The sequence below is a fragment of the Schistocerca serialis genome, chromosome 1 (assembly GCF_023864345.2).
Source record: "Schistocerca serialis cubense isolate TAMUIC-IGC-003099 chromosome 1, iqSchSeri2.2, whole genome shotgun sequence".
NCBI lineage: Eukaryota > Metazoa > Arthropoda > Insecta > Orthoptera > Acrididae > Schistocerca > Schistocerca serialis.
The window spans coordinates 671,287,435-671,308,556 of NC_064638.1; positions in this window are offsets into that span (position 1 = coordinate 671,287,435).

Sequence of the window (21,122 nt, forward strand, 5' to 3'; positions counted from 1 at the left end):
GGCATCTGTATCACATTGGAAACACCACCACAGTGAGATCTGAAACACAGTGAGCTGGAATCTATTGACGATATTTATTTTTCATGGGAAAGGTCCTAATCAGAACGTTATTGGAGGAAACTATGGAGTGAGAAAAAAGTTATTTTAAAAATAATTATTATTTCCTCTCAATCTATACTGCTGAAGTTTAAATTCGAGTGATCTACAATTACTTTCATAAAAAACAGAAATATGTGTACAAAGTTAAGACTGTTCTCAATCACCAATTTTGATAATATACCAACTTATAAACAGTACATCTGTTAAGAAGGCACTCAAATGTTCTCTGGAAGACGGTAAAGTGCTTTGCATCTCAATTTACAAAGTCTGGGCAAAAGATACATGTATCGAACAGCATCTGCAGTTGATCCCAACATGTTAGAGAACTGACGGTAAAAAGCGACTACAAGTTACAACACAGACTTACAAATTGTTAAGCAAGTCATGAAAGACAACGCAAATGCTAAACGCGACACTTACTCCAAAACAGCTGAAGGGGCGCGAAGGTGAAGCAGGGCTTCGAACAGCGACTCTCCAACGACGAGACACGAACCACCGCCAATGTGCTCGTCCCAAAAAAGACTACTGACTGCTTACATTGCCACACTTCTGGGAATTACCGTAGGGTGCGAGGAAATCCGAAGGTTTGGCACAATGACAACTGAAAATCTCCCTCTTTCTTCCCGCACGAAGAGAAAGCTTGCAGAATTTTCTCCTCAGTAATTGTATTCTCTGTCAACAAACTAAAAGTTGAGTGTTCTGGATCTCGCCGTATGATTGGCGGAACGATGTCTGGACACGTAAATGCAGCTACAGAAATACAACTGTGGCTCTGTTTACTGCTTCCGCTTTTATGGCCGCCAGTGGAATTTTGTTGAAACTTTGAGCTCTTGCGACCAGCACTGCTTTGAATGGCGCTTTTGGATAACTAAGCGGCTTACTCGCACCAGCACTGTCCATGGGAATATCCAGTGGAAAACCTTCCAATTTCGGCAATTATCCAGCCACTACCTAGAATTTGCAGGTGGTACGCCGCACAACATTCCAACGACTGGGGGAAACACGAGCTAAACTGCCAGGATTCAAGAGGCCCTGACCTTCCAATCACAAAGTTTATGAGAATACAACATTTAAAAAACCAGTATCGTCACATTACATTCAACTGCAATTTAATTAGAGCCACAAACTAACACGTGCAGCATTCGCCTATGTCCCCCACAATGGCGCTAACGTTCGGAGCACGTGCTCCATGCGGCAACGGCAACGTTGGAGAAGATGTGTTATTAAGCATGCGTCGCCTTCAACTCATGGAGGTAAGGCTGGACTCAAGCCAAGTAATGCATTAATTGCGTTCTAATACTCTTAACGTGTCACACTGTTGTTCCTTTCCTTAGAACTTCACCGAACTTTGTCTTCGAAACAAATAAATTAATAACTACAAAATAAATTTTCAACTTAATTCTAAAATAAATTGACAGATGCTATTAAGCATGATCTGACAGACATTCACAGTGGTGCTTTGGGGATGCGAGAGTAATATTAACAACGAAGCAGCGCTTCTAGTTCCAAAGAGACTATTTTCTCTGTAGTTTCATCGAGTTTCTTTTGACAATCTCTTTGGTTGCCCACTTATATTTTAAATAAAAAATTCGCGGGGCTCAGATCGAGACGAGATGGAGTGTGTCCAAGGCTTTGTAAACCCCCCCCCCCCCCCCCCCCCACACACACACACACACACACACACACACACACACACACACACACACACACACACACTTCCAGCCTTCTTCTGAGAATTTTTAACCTGTAGACTCACACTTTCACTTCTCCGCTAAAATTTTATGCATCTACTAAATGAGTATTGCGTGAACAAAAACTTTTTGACGGTACGAAGCGCGACAAGTAGTAGTGCCGATGTACTTGAGACCTTCTGAACACCGCGTTATCATCTGGCTTCGAAGCGCGTGCAAAACAGCACGATAGACCGCTTGTGCGTTCCAAGGCGCGATAAGCAGGAGACGACCCAGATTCTGGCGCAGAGCGAGTAATGTTTTCTGGAATTCTCACCACAGCGATAACTCGACAAGCAGCGGATGTACGCAGCAGCAATGCGTGCGACGAAACCGCCAACGGAGAAGGAAGCAGTGATAGATAATCTTGTGTGTTTGTTTACTACGGCTGTCCTGTCGATAAGAGACGTGCCGGCTGTTTTACTGAAGTCTGTTCAATGCGTAGCAATGGATGCCCAAATGTATACCAGCAGCTAGGTGCAGACGGGAACATTTCTAGTTCGTATATAGATGCTGAGTCTTAAGCAGACTCTTCGGTGGAGTTGACTAACGAGTTTCTGATGAGAGTACAGTATCTGTGTGAATATACTCTTATACGGACGGAAAAAAAACTCAGCACCAAGAAGAAGTTGTGCGACATGAACGAAAGTTGATAGGGTGTTTCTGCCCATGAAAAATGGTGTCCATTAAAATTTCGCCACACTATGAGGATGCAAATCAAGTGTGCTTTAAATACACGATGTAACGTGAACGTTACTTACTTTTGAGATTGGAGGTGGTGAGCTGATGTTAGTGAAGAATGCCTTTACGGCGACGAAGTCGCAATTAACACCTCACTGCGTTTGAACGAGGTCGTGTAATAGGGCTACAAGAAGCTGAATGTTCCCTTCTGCGATTCTGCACAAAGCCTTTACAGGAACGTAGCTGTACGACAGAAGGGCCACTCTCTTGGCTATTCCAGGCACCCTGGCTGCTAAATTGTACGTCATTCTGGTGATTCGACCTCTCGTGCTCCCATTCACGAACAGCACTCCAGGAAGTGTTTTCCAACAGGATAACGTTCGCCCACATACCGCTGGTGTAACCCAACATGCCCTACAGTGTGCCGACATTTTCGCTTGACCTTCTCGATCACCAGATGCGTCTCCAGTCGAGCACATTAAGGAATATCAACGGACGACAACTCCAGGGTCATCCACTAACAGCTTTATTCAAATACAACAGGCATGGAACTCCATCCGACTAACTGACGTCCGGCACCTGTAAACACAATGCAAGCAAGTTTGCATACTTGCATTTAACATTCCAGCTGTTACACCCTGTTATTCACGTACCGGCATTTCATATTTGCAATGGCTTACCTCGCGGTTGTATTAATCTGTGATCTGGCAATGTTAATCACTTACATCCGTCACCTAGGCAACTGTATTACCGAAATTTCATTACTCTATATTAACTATTTTTGGTGTTGCGGCTTTTTCTCCGTCTGTGTGTACTGCTGTTCCCAAGGATTTCTTTTATGTTACACAACATTTCATGTGTACAGTAATACATGTTTCGTGGTAGAGATGAATTTCACTGGAGATACTTTTCGAAAAATGTAATATAACAAAAATATTTGATCCTTTGTGTTACATAATATAAATTAACGAAAAATATGAATATTTTAAACAGAAATCAATATGGATACCGAAAATCTTGTGAAACCAAGTTCGCTCTTCGTACTGAGTGATTTGAAGTGGAACGACTACATGAAACTAATCGCAGTAAGACGTTGCCGGACAGATTTTAACAGATACTTTCCAGAGACGTTTAAATCACGAGTCGAAGTCACTCTAATGGCCCAGCCCAGTCCAATATAAGGAAGGGGGTAAAATAAACTTAAAACTGCTCTTCCATGCACAGATTCGGATTGCTTATACAATCACAAGTTGGCAATAGGGGTGCATAACCCTTTACTAAAAAGAAGAATTTAATTTGCTTGTTTACGTATTAAAAGAAATTTTCTCAAGCCATCTCTAGCCACACATAACTTGCCCGAGTCCAGGACTATCAAGTGCGTGGGGACGGAGACGTTTCTCAGATTATCGATCATTTAATTCATAGATTTGTCAAAATTGCATAGAACTGCAGAAAACCCAAATGCCGTTGGTTTCACAAACCCCCGCCAACATTACGGTAGTGCGGAGGGACACCGGCCTCTCCGACGGCCACACACCTGCGCCACCTCTGTGACGTCAATCTTACGGCAGGGGGCCGAACAGCCCCTCCCTCGACTGAAAGTCAAAGCTACCTTCAGCATTTCCGCCCTCGCTCATGTTGGCAGAAGGGACCTTTTGCTGTCGGACGAGGCATACAGTGTGCGAGGACCCGAGATTACAAATCTACTGAGAGTCGCCTTCTCGCCCTAAGTTGGAGGCAGTGCTTGGTAGCGTCAGTTCTGACAGTACATCGTAGGATTCGTTTCGTGACCAGTAGTCGTGTGGCAGTATAGGCCATTTTGCGCTGCATGTGCTCGTTTCCACCAGCGTGGAAGCTCAGTTGTGATCAAGTCATTCGCGGCAGAATGCTCATAGCAAAGTCAACTCTGTTTAAGATGTAAACATTCGGTTAGGATCGCAAGAAATCATCCTCCCAGTTATATCGATGAATTCGACTGTCTTAGTAGTGCTGTCCCTGTCCGTATGCCAGCAACGTATTTCCACTCATGGTTCTTTACCACAACTTGTGATTCCAATCCCGCAGTTCATCTTTGATAAGCTGTATCAAAACACTCTTGCGACTGAAATAATTATCTTTGATCATATTTGGTATTTTTCCATCGAATTGTGGCTTGGCCCACAGGAAGCCTGCAGATCGCCTGTGTACTCTGAAATTGTGCAATGGCTGCTTACCACCCTTTTGTATCGAGGCTGCCTCTAATTTCATTGTGTTTACCAGAATATATCTACCTTTCTTTTGTCTGTCACTGGTACGTAGCCTCCCCTGCTCTCTTCATTAACCAATTACTTTCAATCATCAATTGACATCCCTGCAGAACCTGAAGAAGAATCGGACGCCATCACGGTCCGGAGAGCAGCAAATCAGCTGAGGTTCTTCTGAGCTGACGGTAGGGACGACGGTGGCAGTAAGAACTCATTTATTTCTTTCATTTCGATTCCTCCGAAGCAAAAAAGAAACGAGCAAGCTACAAGATACGAGGGCAGTTCAATAAGTAATGCAACACATTTTTTTCTGGAACAGGGGTTGTTTTATTCAGCATTGAAATACACCAGGTTATTCCCCAATCTTTTAGCTACACAACAATATTTTTCAACGTAATCTCAATTCAATGCTACGGCCTTACGCCACCTTGAAATGAGGGCCTGTATGCCTGCACGGTACCATTCCACTGGTCGATGTCTGAGCCAACGTCGTACTGCATCAATAACTTCATCATCCGCGTAGTGCCTCCCATGGATTGCGTCCTTCATTGGGCCAAGCATATGGAAATCCGACGGTGCGAGATCGGGGCTGTAGGGTGCATGAGGAAGAACAGTCCACTGAAGTTTTGTGAGCTCCTCTCGGGTGCGAAGACTTGTGTGAGGTCTTGCGTTGTCATGAAGCAGGAGAAGGGTCTTGCGTTGTCATGAAGCAGGAGAAGTTCGTTCAGATTTTTGTGCCTACGAACACGCTGAAGTCGTTTCTTCAATTTCTGAAGAGTAGCACAATGCACTTCAGAGTTGATCGTTTGACCATGGGGAAGGACATCGAACAGAATAACCCCTTCAGCGTCCCAGAAGACTGTAACCATGACTTTACCGGCTGAGGGTATGGCTTTAAACTTTTTCTTGGTAGGGGAGTGGCTGTGGCGCCACTCCATTGATTGCCGTTTTGTTTCAGGTTCGAAGTGATGAACCCATGTTTCATCGCCTGTAACAATCTTTGACAAGAAATTGTCACCCTCAGCCACATGACGAGCAAGCAATTCCACACAGATGGTTCTCCTTTGCTCTTTATGGTGTTCGGTTAGACAACGAGGGACCCAGCGGGAACAAACCTTTGAATATCCCAACTGGTGAACAATTGTGACAGCACTACCAACAGAGATGTCAAGTTGAGCACTGAGTTGTTTGATGGTGAGCCGTCGATCATCTCGAACGAGTGTGTCGCACGCTCCGCCATTGCAGGAGTCACAGCTGTGCACGGCCGGCCCGCACGCGGGAGATCAGACAGTCTTGCTTGACCTTGCGGCGATGATGACACACGCTTTGCCCAACGACTCACCGTGCTTTTGTCCACTGCCAGATCACCGTAGACATTCTGCAAGCGCCTAAGAATATCTGAGATGCCCTGGTTTTCCGCCAAAAGAAACTCGATCACTGCCCGTTGTTTGCAACGCACATCCGTTACAGACGCCATTTTAACAGCTCCGTACAGCGCTGCCACCTGTCGGAAGTCAATGAAACTATACGAGACGAAGTGGGAATGTTTGAAAATATTCCACAAGAAATTTCCTGTTTTTTCAACCTAAATTGGCCGAGAAAAAAAATGTGTTGCATTACTTATTGAACTGCCCTCGTACATTGGAAAAACCCTCAGGAAGTGTAGTCCACCCATAAACGAGTTGTCTTACAAAAACTCGTTTGACCAATACTTGCATATTGCTCGTCAGTCTACAATCCGTGCCAAACAAGATTGGTAAGAGGAAATAAAGAAAATCCAGAGAGGAGCAGCACGTTTCCTTAGAGGTTCATTTAGAAAACGCGAAAGCGCCACGGACATCAAACGTCCCAGCAGATTAAAACTGCGTGTGGGGCAAAGACTGGAGCTCGGGACCTTTGCCTTTCACGGGCAAGTGCTCAACCGCCCGAGTTACCCAAAGCACAACTCACGACCCGATGAGATACAATCATTGCTAACATGTTTCTTATTCTACAATGTGTTACACAATTCTAAAGGTTGTAGAGGGGCAACTTTTATATAGGAACCCATAAATTGCTATGAGCACTTTTTCATCTTCCTGTATTGAAGAAGTGCTCATAGCTTTTAAGGTATGCATTTTGGAGTCCATGTTTACTAAAAATGTTTTTCCTTGTTTTGATCCAAACAACCACCTCTGGAAGCTGACAGTGGAATATATGTGCTGGTATTGTTGTTGCCTACCGCACAATATTGTTAGAGTTGTCAGAATGGTTTTTTCTTAAAACGTCCGACTCATTCGTTTCTGCTTCAGGGACTCGTAACTCCAATTGATATTTTTATCCTTTTCCATCTTTCTAGAATTTTCGTATCATCACGGAACAACCCTGTATATAAATACATTTACAGGCCCCGGCGTTTATAACATTGACGCTCTGAAGCGTCGTTAGGTGACTTTTCCGGACATGGCTTTCTGCGTAAAACTTGAACCCCTCCACAACATGAATTGCGCAACACCCTGTACGTTTATTATTCGCGAATCACCCTGAAGTGCGCGACAGCGGGTACATTTTTTTATTTTTATTTTTTAATAAAAATAAAAACCTGGTCGCGCGCGCGCGCAAGTCGAATGTACGGAATCAGCACAGCAAGGTACTACGGCGTGGAGCCGAAACTGAGGAGACAGAACGGAGGTATCTTGTTCGGACATGCCCATGACAACGTAAGTTGGCCAATTTTGTGGTGTGTTAACCCGGGCTGTCAAGTTTATCTACGAGGAATGCTGTACTTCGCTCAGCCGCCTACACGACCCAAGAACAGTGGTCGTAAATAGATCCTGATTCGCACGAACTAAAGAAAATTCCGTGATAGTTCCACCAGTTTCCGCGCAAACTCTGCAAACGGAATTGCATGCGATTCAGTGCGTCAAATAATACAGAAACTGGACAGTAGATGACAAGAGTGTAATTTTGCCTCTTTGCAAATAATGCCAGGCGTCGAGTGCAACGAGAGCGCATGAGGTGTCTAACGTGCAGTGTGTGGAAGGTTTAATTCTGCCGGACATGGTGCTGCGTTGTTTTGGAGGTGTTTTAAGTACTATGACTTGAGACCACCCAGTTACAGTGAACGCGAACACAATATGTTTATTTCAACACTGTCGGTTGCCATGTTTTCCTATTTTTAACATCTTTATAAAGAGAGTACTGTGGACACTACCGTCTTTCAAGGTAACTACACGGTGTTCACAGCGCTACACGCATTTGCTGCTGGTTTGATGAACACTCATGCATCCCATTACATACACCTCTATTGGCACGTTACGTCATACTATCTTAGCCCCACTAAAAATGTCTATGACTATTTCGAAAATAAAGTAATACGTACCAATAGATAACACCCCTTTTCTGAAATCATCGGGGGAACTGACAACAAAACGACTATTCATGTTGGTGTCCAGAATGTATGAGACTGGCGATGTACCATCAGATTTAAGGAAAAACATCGTTCACACAGTTCCGAAGTTTGAAAGAAACGACAAGTACGAGAATTGTCACACAATCAGCTTAACAGCTCAGGCATCCAAGTTGGTGGCAACAATAATATAAGGACGAAAGGAAAAGAACATGGTGATCTGTTAGATGACCATCATTTGGCTTCAGCACAGCGAAAGGCACCAGAAACGAGTTATGCGGTTGCGACTGAAAATGGAAGCAAGACAGGAGAAACATCGTAAGACGTTCGTAGGATTCCTCGAGCTGGAAAAAAGAAGGCTTTCGACAATATAAAACGGTGCAAGAGCCTCGAAATTCTGAGAAAATAGGGGTGAGCTATAGGGAAAGATATGTAACAAACAATACGTACAAGAACCAAGCGGGAATAATAAGAATGGAAGACCAAGTAGGAAGTGCTTGGATTTAAAAAGATGTAAGACAGATATGTAGTCTTTCGCCCCTACTGTTTAATGTATACATCGAAGAAGCTAACGGAAATAAATGAAAGGTCAAGAGGGGGATTAAAATTCAAGGTGAAAGGATATCAATGATACGATCGGCTGATGATTTGGTATCCTTAGTAAAAGTGAAGAAGAATTACACAATCTGTTGAATCGAATGAAAGAGTACAGAATATGGATTAAAAGAAAATGAAAGACAGACGAAATAATGAGAAGTCGCAGAAACGAGAACAGCGAGAAACTTAAGGAATAAGGAGGTTCTCTGCAGATTCAGTGAGGAAAGGAAATATGCAAAATACACCGCCAAGAAGAAGAGACAGGATGAAAGAACATGCGTTAATGCGTCAGGGAATAATTTCCATGTACTAGAGGGAACGATAGATGGTAAAATCTGTAGAGGAAGACGGAGACTGAGAAGCATCAAGCAAATAATTGAGGACGTAGATTCGCGATACTCTGAGACGAAAATGTTGCCACGGGAGAAATTCGAGGAGCACAGGCTGTTATCAAGACTAAATGCGACGTTACACTGAATTAGCTTAATGTCACCTGTCTGGCTTACTTATAACTGTACAATTTGCTATTAGCCTACTTTCATCTTCATCTTCTCCACAGGGGCTGTACATAGCCTACTTAATAATCTTCTAACAAGTAAAGCTATCCAAGAGATACACTTCAATTTCGATCGGCTTCGAGTAGGTTGTAATGTGGAACAAAATAAGAGACTTTTTTTGATACGTGTCCACATGGGCGTTAAGTGGGTGAAACACTACCGTGGAAAAAAAAAAAAAAAAAAAGGAGTTTAATATTTTCGAATGAATACCGTTGAAACGATAACAGGTATTTAAAAAACTTGAAATAAAATCTCTATTGTTTTTAACGTATGTTACAACGGTGCACCCAGATTTGTTGAGAAAGTCATTCCTTCTAAACCGCCACCACCCATGTCCCCCACAGTATGAATTTGGTATTCACGATGCTATGCAAATGCCGAAATAAAAAACAACAGACATATACGATGAAGTTGTATTCCAAAGACGCATTTGTCAGAAATGAACTAGAGAAATCTCTATATCACTGTACGTGTGAGCGATGTGTGTATGCTTCAGTGCCCATTGTCATGTTGGGTTGTATAGTAAGTCATTCCCAGATAAATATATTCTAAATGTATATTTGACGATGTTGAACGCCCTCTGATTTCGGGGAAAAAAATGATTTTTTGACAAATCCAGATGCACCATTATAATTTTCATTAAAAACTCATTAAAAACAATGGAACTTTAATTTGAAGTTTTTTCATGTGTGTTACCGCTTCAACGAAATCAAGGTTTTTTCCGCCCAAACGTATGTTACACCCGCTTAAGGGCCGTATGGACACGTATAAAAAAAAATGACTTTCGTATTCTGCTCTACACTACGCCACATCCAAAGCCGATCAAAATCAACGTGTGTTCCTTGCGTCGATTTACTTCCCTGAGAAAGTTTTGGTAAGATCCAAGGCGTCTTTCTTGACAAGTTTAAGAAAAATGATAATAAATGTCACGCAAATCAGACTAACCGGTATATTTCTCTTAGTCTTCAGCCGAGCACATGCCGGTGAAGGTTCGCGACGATATTTCAAGTTTACCTGCGTCACGAGTCCGAATTCTACATTTTTCGTACACCCGTTGCACATCCGGACATCCCGAACGAACCACTCACAGATTCACTCATGATTTTGTTTCCTCCAATCTTTCAGCCTCCACAAGGACACTCTTTCTCGGCCGGTGTGTAAGGTAACACAATGCAAGAAAAAGATACTGCTACAGGTCATACCTAAGTGTCTGGTAGAAATTTCGTAGAACCACTTTCAGACTACTTTTCTGCCGTTCCGTTGCGGAATAGCACATGAGAGAAATGAACATCTAAATATTCCCATGAAAGGTCTGATTTTTCCCTTTTTTTATTTTCCAACGGGAGTTAGTAAAATATTCTGGCATTCGGAGAAGAGTGTCGGTGATTGAAACGACCAAATTTTTAATGACTGCGATCCCAGTTCGCGCTATCGTATCCGTGGCACTTTCCCCCTGTTTCGCTACAGTACAAAACGGAGTACAAAACGGACTGCCCTTTTTTGAACACATTATAAGACAGGCAATGTAGAGTCGCAGCCTTTGTAATATCTCCAGATAGCCAGATATACACAGTCCTTTCATAAAAACTTCTTGTTTTCAATCAGAAATGTTTTACTTTCAGACAACTCAGTCCTACATCAAGAGATCTGCATTGCTTTTATTACTGTTTCCATACTTTCTAATATTTGGCATAATAACGCACTGTCGCATTTACAGTAGTGTACATTCTCACTGTTAATGTTTTGTCTATTACTAATTCCTTCATTAGTTGGTAATATATTTACCTGTAAAACTACTACTTTACAGTAACTTCTTTTTTGAGTCCGAAAATGTCTCACATTATTAGGCCCATTACTACACCCTAAACCGAGCGAGGTGGCGCAGTGGTTAGACACTGGACTCGCATTCGGGAGGACGACGGTTCAATCCCGCGTCCGGCCATCCTGATTTAGGTTTTCCGTGATTTCCCTAAATCACTCCAGGCAAATGCCGCGATGGTTCCTCTGAAAGGGCACGGCCGACTTCCTTCCCCATACTTCCCTAATCCGATGAGACCGATGACCACGCTGTCTGGTCTCCTTCCCCAAACCAACCAACCAACTAACTAACTACACCCTAAGTCAGCTCTGGATGGTGGCAGAGTTAAGAGTTGGAACAGCATCAGTCTTCATCTTGCGTTTCGAAGCAATACTCTCAACAATTCACTTTTCAAATCTAATCTGACTGAGCAAAACGTACTGAGCAGATGCGATCATTTTCAACTCAACAAATCTGCACGTTTAAAACTATCTATTCAGTTTCGTTTCGTCTTACTGTTTGATGGAAAAATTTGAAACTTAATTGCTAACTTATTTAGTTGTCTGCTGTGGTTAGTACAATTGGTTGGCGATCGCGCAACAAAAATACGTTTGTATCTTAAAAACTTACTCGAAATGATCCCTCAATACATTGATAATTACGGCGTAACTCTGAACACAATCGCCAGTAATAAAAATTAAGACTGCCGTAATCACATCACATTATGGCAACTGCGAGCAACTAAGCGCTGGTTGGGTTCACTCTGACGTCAGCAGCGCAGCTTGCTACTGCGTATAGACCTCTCGATCGCTACCTCGCTATCGTGGTTGCAACCAAAGAAACTATTATCGGCCGAAGCCTTCCGACAACTAGCGAATCCTGTCGATTCAGGTCTAGGGGAGCCGGAGACGACCGGCCGACAGTTTACGCACTGTACGCGCATCGGCTGCTGCGCAGAGGGAGCGGCCGTCACGTGGGGCGGGAAGACGCGCCAGTCAAGTGGTCCGCACATTGAGGCGTGGGCTGACGCGGGTGACCTCCGCGCCTCGAGCGGACGTGACCTCAGCGCAGGCACGTAGGCCACCGGGACTCCACCGTCACTGCTGGCGCTCAAGGCCGTTCCGCAGATGCACACGCCGCACTGATTGATTCTTCTCTCGGATGCTTCTCCGTGGCTCTCAGCCGTAGCGCTGTCGTCCCCTGCTCAGTAGGCCAAAACAATATCATCAACTCGCCAGGTCAGGGGGTTTTGGCTAAAAAGGAATGGAGGACAACGATGAGGAGGAGGAGGACGGTGGCAGTATCAGTCGAGATGATAATTAGATGATCTCTTTAGGTTCGTCCGAGCTTAATGCGAAAGTACGGTATAGAAGTCATGCCAATGCAGCATTTATGACTGCGAGCATATCTAAGAGCAAGAGCGAAAAACTCTATGAATGGGAGACCGAGAGGTCAGTAGCGTAAACCGCGCTGTCTGGCGCCTTGTCACGGTTCGCGCGGCTCCCCCCGTCGGAAGTTCGAGTCTTCCCCCGGGCATAGGCGCGTGTGTGTGTGTGTGTGTGTGTGTGTGTGTGTGTGTGTGTGGCCGGCCGAAGTGGCCGCGCGGTTCTGGCGCTACAGTCTGGAACCGCGAGACCGCTACGGTCGCAGGTTCGAATCCTGCCTCGGGCATGGATGTGTGTGATGCCCTTAGGTTAGTTATGTTTAACTAGTTCTAAGTTCTAGGGGACTAATGACCTCAGCCGTTGAGTCCCATAGTGCTCAGAGCCATTTGAACCATTTGTGTGTGTGTGTGTGTGGGGGGGGGGGGGGTTTGTCCTTAGCGTAAGCTAGTTTAAACAGTGCGTAAGCCTAGGGACTGATGACCTCTGCAGTTTGGTTCCATAGGAACTTAGCACAAATTTTCAATTATGTAAAATGGAACTCGGTGTATTTTAGATTTACCACTCTACAGAAAAGTACAGGCTTTCAAAACACTATCCACATTTTGAAGTTAAGGAAGTATTGGAGAAGGAAGTGTCCGGAAAGTGTTAGTCGGCAACCTTACGCGGTTAAAATCAAAGTAAAGTAAGTTGAGTAAATATGTTCACTGTAATTTATAACATGAGAATGTTATATAGAGTGTTTCACAGTTCATGTCACAGACTTTTAGAAGTTGCAGAGGGGGACATAGTAGATCAAGTTTTACGTAGGAACAAACGTCTAGAAGTCATCCGACGATGCTAGATAGGTTCAAATGGCTCTGAGCACTATGGGACTTAACATCTATGGTCATCAGTCCCCTAGAACTTAGAACTACTTAAACCTAACTAACCTACGGACATCACACAACACCCAGTCATCACGAGGCAGAGAAAATCCCTGACCCCGCCGGGAATCGAACCCGGGAACCCGGGCGCGGGAAGCGAGAACGCTACCGCACGACCACGAGCTGCGGACGATGCTAGATAGCGTGAAAGTTAAAGGTGTCGGCGCCTGTAAATGTGTGTATATAGACGGTGATTTCGTTATGATTTACGAACGTTCTAGGATGATGGAGAAGTATAAACATATCAATTTTAGGTAACGGTCCGTGTACCGGAAACGAAGAGTCGAAAACTGTAAGCGAAAACCAGTCTGATACCTCTGGAATACATGTTGTTGCTAAGACTGGAGGATAGGCAACCTTCAGAATGGTGGTACGGCCCAAAACAAGGAAAAAAACTCTGGTAAATTTGGGCTCCAAAATGCATACCTTCAGAGCTATGAGCAGTTGTTCCATAGAGGAGATTTGTTTTACAGTAGCGAGAATGAACAAGCGCTTGTAGCTCCTCAGGTATGCATTTTAGTATCCATGTTCACTGGACATTTTTTCCTTGTTTTGATCCATACTGCCACTTCTGAAAGTTGCCTACTCTACAATTTTAGGAACAGCAGCACCAGTATATGTATTCCACTGTCAGAGGTGCCAGAACGGTTTTCGTTTATAACTCTGGATTCGTTCGTGTTCCCTTACCTCAAATTGATACATTTATCCTACTCCTTCCCAGAAGGTTTGTATCATCATCTCGAAATCACCTTGTATAATATACATACATTTACGGACGTCAGCACCTGTAACTTTCGTGCTGTGTAGCGTCGTTGGATGACGTTTCCGGACGTGGTTTCCTACATAAAACTCTTATCATTACAACTTTAGGTATGTAACATACACTATGAAACATCCTACATGTATAGTGTTAATAAGCGGCATATACGGTACCTCATTAAACAGAGAAGAAACATATTTTCTTTCCTTAATGTCTAATTTCCCCCATGAACCATGGACCTTGCCGTTGGTGGGGAGGCTTGCGTGCCTCAGCGATACAGATGGCCGTACCGTAGGTGCAACCACAACGGAGGGGTATCTGTTGAGAGGCCAGACAAACATGTGGTTCCTGAAGAGGGGCAGCAGCCTTTTCAGTAGTTGCAGGGGCAACAGCCTGGATGATTGACTGATCTGGCCTTGTAACATTAACCAAAACGGCCTTGCTGTGCTGGTACTGCGAACGGCTGAAAGCAAGGGGAAACTACAGCCGTAATTTTTCCCGAGGGCATGCAGCTTTACTGTATGATTAAATGATGATGGCGTCCTCTTGGGTAAAATATTCCGGAGGTACAATAGTCCCCCATTCGGATCTCCGGGCGGGGACTACTCAAGAGGACGTCGTCATCAGGAGAAAGAAAACTGGCATTCTACGGATCGAAGCGTGGAATGTCAGATCCCTTAATCGGGCAGGTAGGTTAGAAAATTTAAAAAGGGAAATGGATAGGTTAAAGTTAAGTTAGATATAGTAGGAATTAGTGAAGTTCGGTGGCAGGAGGAACAAGACTTTTGGTCAGGTGAATACAGGGTTATAAATACAAAATCGAATAGGGGTAATGCAGGAGTAGGTTTAATAATGAATAAAAAAAATAGGAGTGCGGGTTAGCTACAACAAACAGCATAGTGAACGCATTATTGTGGCCAAGATAGACACAAAGCCCATGCCTACTACAGTAGTACAAGTTTATATGCCAACCAGCTCTGCAGATGATGAAGAAATAGATGAAATGTATGACGAGATAAAAGAAATTATTCAGGTAGTGAAGGGAGACGAAAATTTAATAGTCATGGGTGACTGGAATTCATCAGTAGCAAAAGGGAGAGAAGGAAACAGTAGGTGAATATGGATTGGGGGGAAGAAATGAAAGAGGAAGCCGCCTTGTAGAATTTTGCACAGAGCATAACTTAAATCATAGCTAACACTTGGTTCAAGAATCATAAAAGAAGGTTGTATGCCTGGAAGAATCCTGGAGATACTAAAAGGTATCAGATATATTATATAATGGTAAGACATAGATTTAGGAACCAGGTTTTAAATTGTAAGACATTTCCAGGGGAAGATGTGGATTCTGACCACAATCTATTGGTTATGAACTGCAGAGTGAAACTGAAGAAACTGCAAAAAGGTGAGAATCTAAGGAGATGGGACCTGGATAAACTGAAAGAACCAGAGGTTGTAGAGAGATTCAGGGAGAGCATAAGGGAACAATTGACAGGAATGGGGGAAAGAAATACAGTAGAAGAAGAATGGGTAGCTCTGAGGGATGAAGCAGTGAAGGCAACAGAGGATCAAGTAGGTAAAAAGACGAGAGCTAGTAGAAATCCTTGGGTAACAGAAGAAGTATTGAATTTAATTGATGAAAGGAGAAAATATAAAAATGCAGTAAATGAAGTAGGCAAAATGGAATACAAACGTCTCAAAAATGAGATCGACAGGAAGTGCAAAATGGCTAAGCAGGGATGGCTAGAGGACAAATGTAAGGATGTAGAGGCTTGTCTCACTAGGGGTAAGATAGATACTGCCTACAGGAAAATTAAAGAGGCCTTTGGTGAGAAGAGAACCACTTGTATGAATATCAAGAGCTCAGATGGCAACCCAGTTCTAAGCAAAGAAGGGAAGGCAGAAAGGTGGAAGGAGTATATAGAGGGTTTATACAAGGGCGACGTACTTGAGGACAATATTATGGAAATGGAAGAGGATGTAGATGAAGACGAAATGGGAGATAAGATACTGCGTGAAGAGTTTGACAGAGCACTGAAAGACCTGAGTCGAAACAAGGCCCCGGGAGTAGACAACATTCCATTAGAACTACTGATGGCCTTGGGAGAGCCAGTCATGACAAAACTCTACCATCTGGTGAGCAAGATGTATGAGACAGGCGAAATACCCTCAGACTACAAGAAGAATATAATAATTCCAATCCCAAAGAAAGCAGGTGTTGACAGATGTGAAAATTACCGAACTATCAGTTTAATAAGTCACAGCTGCAAAATACTAACGCGAATTCTTTACAGACGAATGGAAAAACTGGTAGAAGCGGACCTCGGGGAAGATCAGTTTGGATTCCGTAGAAATGTTGGAACACGAGAGGCAATACTAACCTTACGACTTATCTTAGAAGAAAGATTAAGAAAAGGCAAACCTACGTTTCTAGCATTTGTAGACTTAGAGAAAGCTTTTGACAATGTTGACTGGAATACTCTCTTTCAAATTCTAAAGGTGGCAGGTATAAAATATAGGGAGTGAATGGCTATTTACAATTTGTAAAGAAATCAGATGGCAGTTATAAGAGTCGAGGGGCATGAAAGGGAAGCAGTGGTTGGGAAAGGAGTGAGACAGGGTTGTAGCCTCTCCCCGATGTTATTCAATCTGTATATTGAGCAAGCAGTAAAGGAAACAAAAGAAAAATTCGGAGTAGGTATTAAAATTCATGGAGAAGAAGTAAAAACTTTGAGGTTCGCCGATGACATTGTAATTCTGTCAGAGACAGCAAAGGACTTGGAAGAGCAGTTGAACGGAATGGACAGTGTCTTGAAAGGAGGATATAAGATGAACATCAACAAAAGCAAAACGAGGATAATGGAATGTAGTCAAATTAAATCTGGTGATGCTGAGGGAATTAGATTAGGAAATGAGACACTTAAAGTAGTAAAGGAGTTTTGCTATTTAGGGAGTAAAATAACTGATGATGGTCGAAGTAGAGAGGATATAAAATGTAGACTGGCAATGGCAAGGAAATCGTTTCTGAAGAAGAGAAATTTGTTGACATCGAGTACAGATTTAAGTGTCAGGAAGTCGTTTCTGAAAGTATTTGTATGGAGTGTAGCCATGTATGGAAGTGAAACATGGAGGATAAATAGTTTGGACAAGAAGAGAATAGAAGCTTTCGAAATGTGGTGCTACAGAAGAAGTTTGAAGATTAGGTGGGTAGATCACGTAACTAATGAGGAGGTATTGAATAGGATTGGGGAGAAGAGAAGTTTGTGGCACAACTTGACTAGAAGAAGGGATCGGTTGGTAGGACATGTTTTGAGGCATGAAGGGATCACAAATTTAGCATTGGAGGGCAGCATGGAGGGTAAAAATCGTAGAGGGAGACCAAGAGATGAATACACTAAGCAGATTCAGAAGGATGTAGGCTGCAGTAGGTACTGGGAGATGAAGAAGCTTGCACAGGATAGAGTAGCATGGAGAGCTGCATCAAACCAGTCTTAGGACTGAAGACCACAACAACAACAACAATGTCTAATTTGGGGGAACACAAACAGTGAAAGTAAAATAGGGAACTTTTAATTTTACACCAGCTGTGGCGGTGATGTTTTCTTCAAAAATTTGTAGACATATAATCTTGAAATGTGTGTGGTCGCGGTGTTCGAGCCGAGGTAATGGAAATGATCGTATGGCATTGTTGGCCGGGAGGCCCCATGCGGGAGAATTCGGCCGCCACATTGCAAGCCCTGTTTAGTTGACGCCACTACGGCAACTTGCGGGTCAATGATGATGAAATGATTAAGGACACACAACACCCAGTCCCCTGCCGGGAATCGAACCCGGGCCTCCTGGTGGTAGGCGGAAACGCTACCGCTACGCCACGGCGGCGGGCGTCGAGGTAATAAAACCTGTTTTTACACGATACTGTCAAAGTCTGTTTACCAACCCGTTGCAGTTACAAATTTGTTGGAACTTACGCCTCAGAGTTATTTTTATACTATGAAAGATTATGTTTATGCTATTAAAACGATTTAAATTACTGTACTCCGTCTGGGAACTTGCTTGGGATGTTTTAGAGTACAGCGTTGTAGTTCCCTGTAGATTCTTATTTCCTGCTGTGTGTCCTTTTTCTTCTTTTGTACATCGCAGTAATATCATCTGTTGCAACTTCCGGCCAAGGTATTTTGGTGTAGTGTGTAATCTTGATATATATTCTGGGCAGCCAGGTTCTCTTTTGGGAACACCATTGCTGGAAACGCGACAATGTTTGCAAGAGTCCGTTGCTTACCATCAGCTGTATGTCTCTTGAAAGCCGTGATCCAAGTTATCCGTTCAGTTGCGTGTTGTTTTGCATTTAGAAAGGAGCAGAACTTCGTTTCAGGTAGAATGTTCGTATGTGTGAAGTTAGAACCAACAACAGAACAATTACAACTACCCTTCATACAGCCTGGAGCTCTAAAGTGAGACATCTTTAAACTACCACGCTGTTAGTTTACTCCTTCAAGACTGTTGCGAGGTTACCAACTCGAGTGTAGCTCTTGCAGTTCGCACTCCCCCAAGAGATTTAGTACCAAATTCTTCTCTCGTAACCAATCTTTCTTGTGACAATGTCCCACAGACAGAATTGCGGCGAAAGCTGGGCTTCTCCCCTAGTCCCATCCAACGCAATGCCAGCACTGGCTCTTTTTCAAGTACACATCTGAGAAGGATTTCTGCGAAGGGATGACGCTCTCTTCCGTCCCGCTAGTTGGTAAGTTCGTGATAGTTCTGCGGAGTGACGCCTGGATGGAGACGAAATGTGTTAACATTTCTGCGGGGCCCAAGAGACATCATGCAGTAGTTCTTCGCCTACACATTCGTTGGCTTCGCCATCTCACAACCAGCCATATTTCAATTTAAACCCATACTGATTAAAAAGAAATGCAAAGGTTTCTCAGAGACTTCTAACAGTCACAAAATTTTGTTGCTGACGTGCTTAAACTATTTAATGAAGCAACATGTTTCGAGGTATAAACCTCATCTTCGGGCTAAAATGCAGATACAAAAGAAGTCAACAAAAGTTCACATAATACTGAACTTTTTTCTCCTACAGGAGACCACCCTAATGCGAGAGAATATTCACTCGTATGTTGATCTGCTGTTCACAAAATAAAATACATATAACCACTCACTTTGGTCATAAGAAATGGCTGTCTTCTTGTAGTGTGTTCAGTTACCTCCAACGTTGCAGGTCTTTAGATCATGTTTAACCACCGTTCATTTGTCGAAGTTGGTGTTCTCAGTCACTTGCGTGTTTTCTTTACTTTTTCTGTCACCTGTCTAATGTTGGTCGACGAAATACAGTGTGTCTCCCGAGGAATGATCAATATTCAGGGAGGTATCAGGAACCATCATCAGAAGCAACGAAGTCTAGGAGACAAGGGCTCTAAAATGCAAACCTTAAAAAGATATGAGCATTTGTTTAGTAGAACTTTTCCACAGCAGCTTAGATGTAACAGAGAAGCGCGTGAAAACCACCAACCCAACTACACACTCTCGAATACCCTGAACCATTCCATGGCAATTTCATGACAGTGTCACCTGTGTGTGAAGCGACAAACGCATAAAAGTTCGACCTTGGGCGGTCCCAGGAAGCCGTCACTTACTGCATCTTTCTATTACTAGACGATAATTCGTGTTAATACAAAAAAGAAAAAAGCTAAGTTTCTGCCATGTTAAACTGTAGGGTTCCGTCGCTTGCCTTTTTTTTTGGGGGGGGGGGGGGGGGGGGGGGGGAATGGCACCATCTGTCTTCTGGCTCTTTGTGGGGGACGACCGAGACGGGATTTATCAGTTTTTAACCCTTACAACTCCCGCTAGTACCATGGGAGTAATTCCCTTACATCGCAACATCCTATCGTACTGCCCCTTGTTCTTCTCAGTGTTTCCCATGTCCTCACCAATTCTGCGGAAAACCACTCCATTTCTTATACGCATTCTTCTGTAGCACTACATCTCAAACTCTTCGATTCTCCTTTTTTCCGGTTTTCTCACAGTCCATGTTTCACTACTGTACAGTGCTCTGCTCCAAACGCATATGTTCAGAAATTTCTTACTCAAATTAAGGTCAACTTTTGATGCTAGAAGATTGTTGTGGTCAACAATGACCCCTTCCCCCGTGCTAGTCTGCTTTTAATGTCCTCTTGCTTTGACCATCATGGATTATTTTGATTCCGCGGTAGCAGAGTTCCTTAACTTCGTCTATTTCGTGTCACCAGTTTTGATGTTACGTTTATCGCTCATCTTATTTTTTCTACGCCTCATTACTTTCGTCTTCTTCTGTTTACTGTCAATCCATATTCTGTGCTCAGTTCACTGATCATTTCGTTCGGTAGCCTTGGAATTGTTCCTCCATTTCAATGACGACAGTGATGTCACCAGCGGATCTTATCGCTGATATTTCTTCAACGGTAACTTCTATCGCATTCCTGAACCTTTTATTTCCGTCATTGCTTCTTCGATGTACACAGATCTGACACCATGATTGAGTCAGTCCATAGGTCCAAGAAAACAAAGTAATTTCAGCTTCAAACTGAATTGCGCATAGGAAGAAAGAGTACTAGGGGTTCAAACCTTTAGTAGATGCTATCTTATGAATCACAGATTTATAATAATGTCTTTGTCCATAACACGTTAAAACAAAAGAGAAAGCGGCATTCTACGAACACCTGAATAGTTCGTAAGCGAGAAGATATGAGTGATATTTGTGAATTTACTGAGAAGGGAGAGCTCATGCCAGCGGTGAAGAGAGAACAAAGAGAGGAGAATGCTACAGTTGTTCCAAGACATTCGATGCGTAGACACCGCAGTCTGTCAACAATTTACGTAACATTTTGGACTAAACTACAGTGATTACTGAAAGGTGTTGTAATGGGAGTATGATGCCCTTGGCATTCTTCAGTCTATTTATCATAACTGGATCTCGGAACAGGTT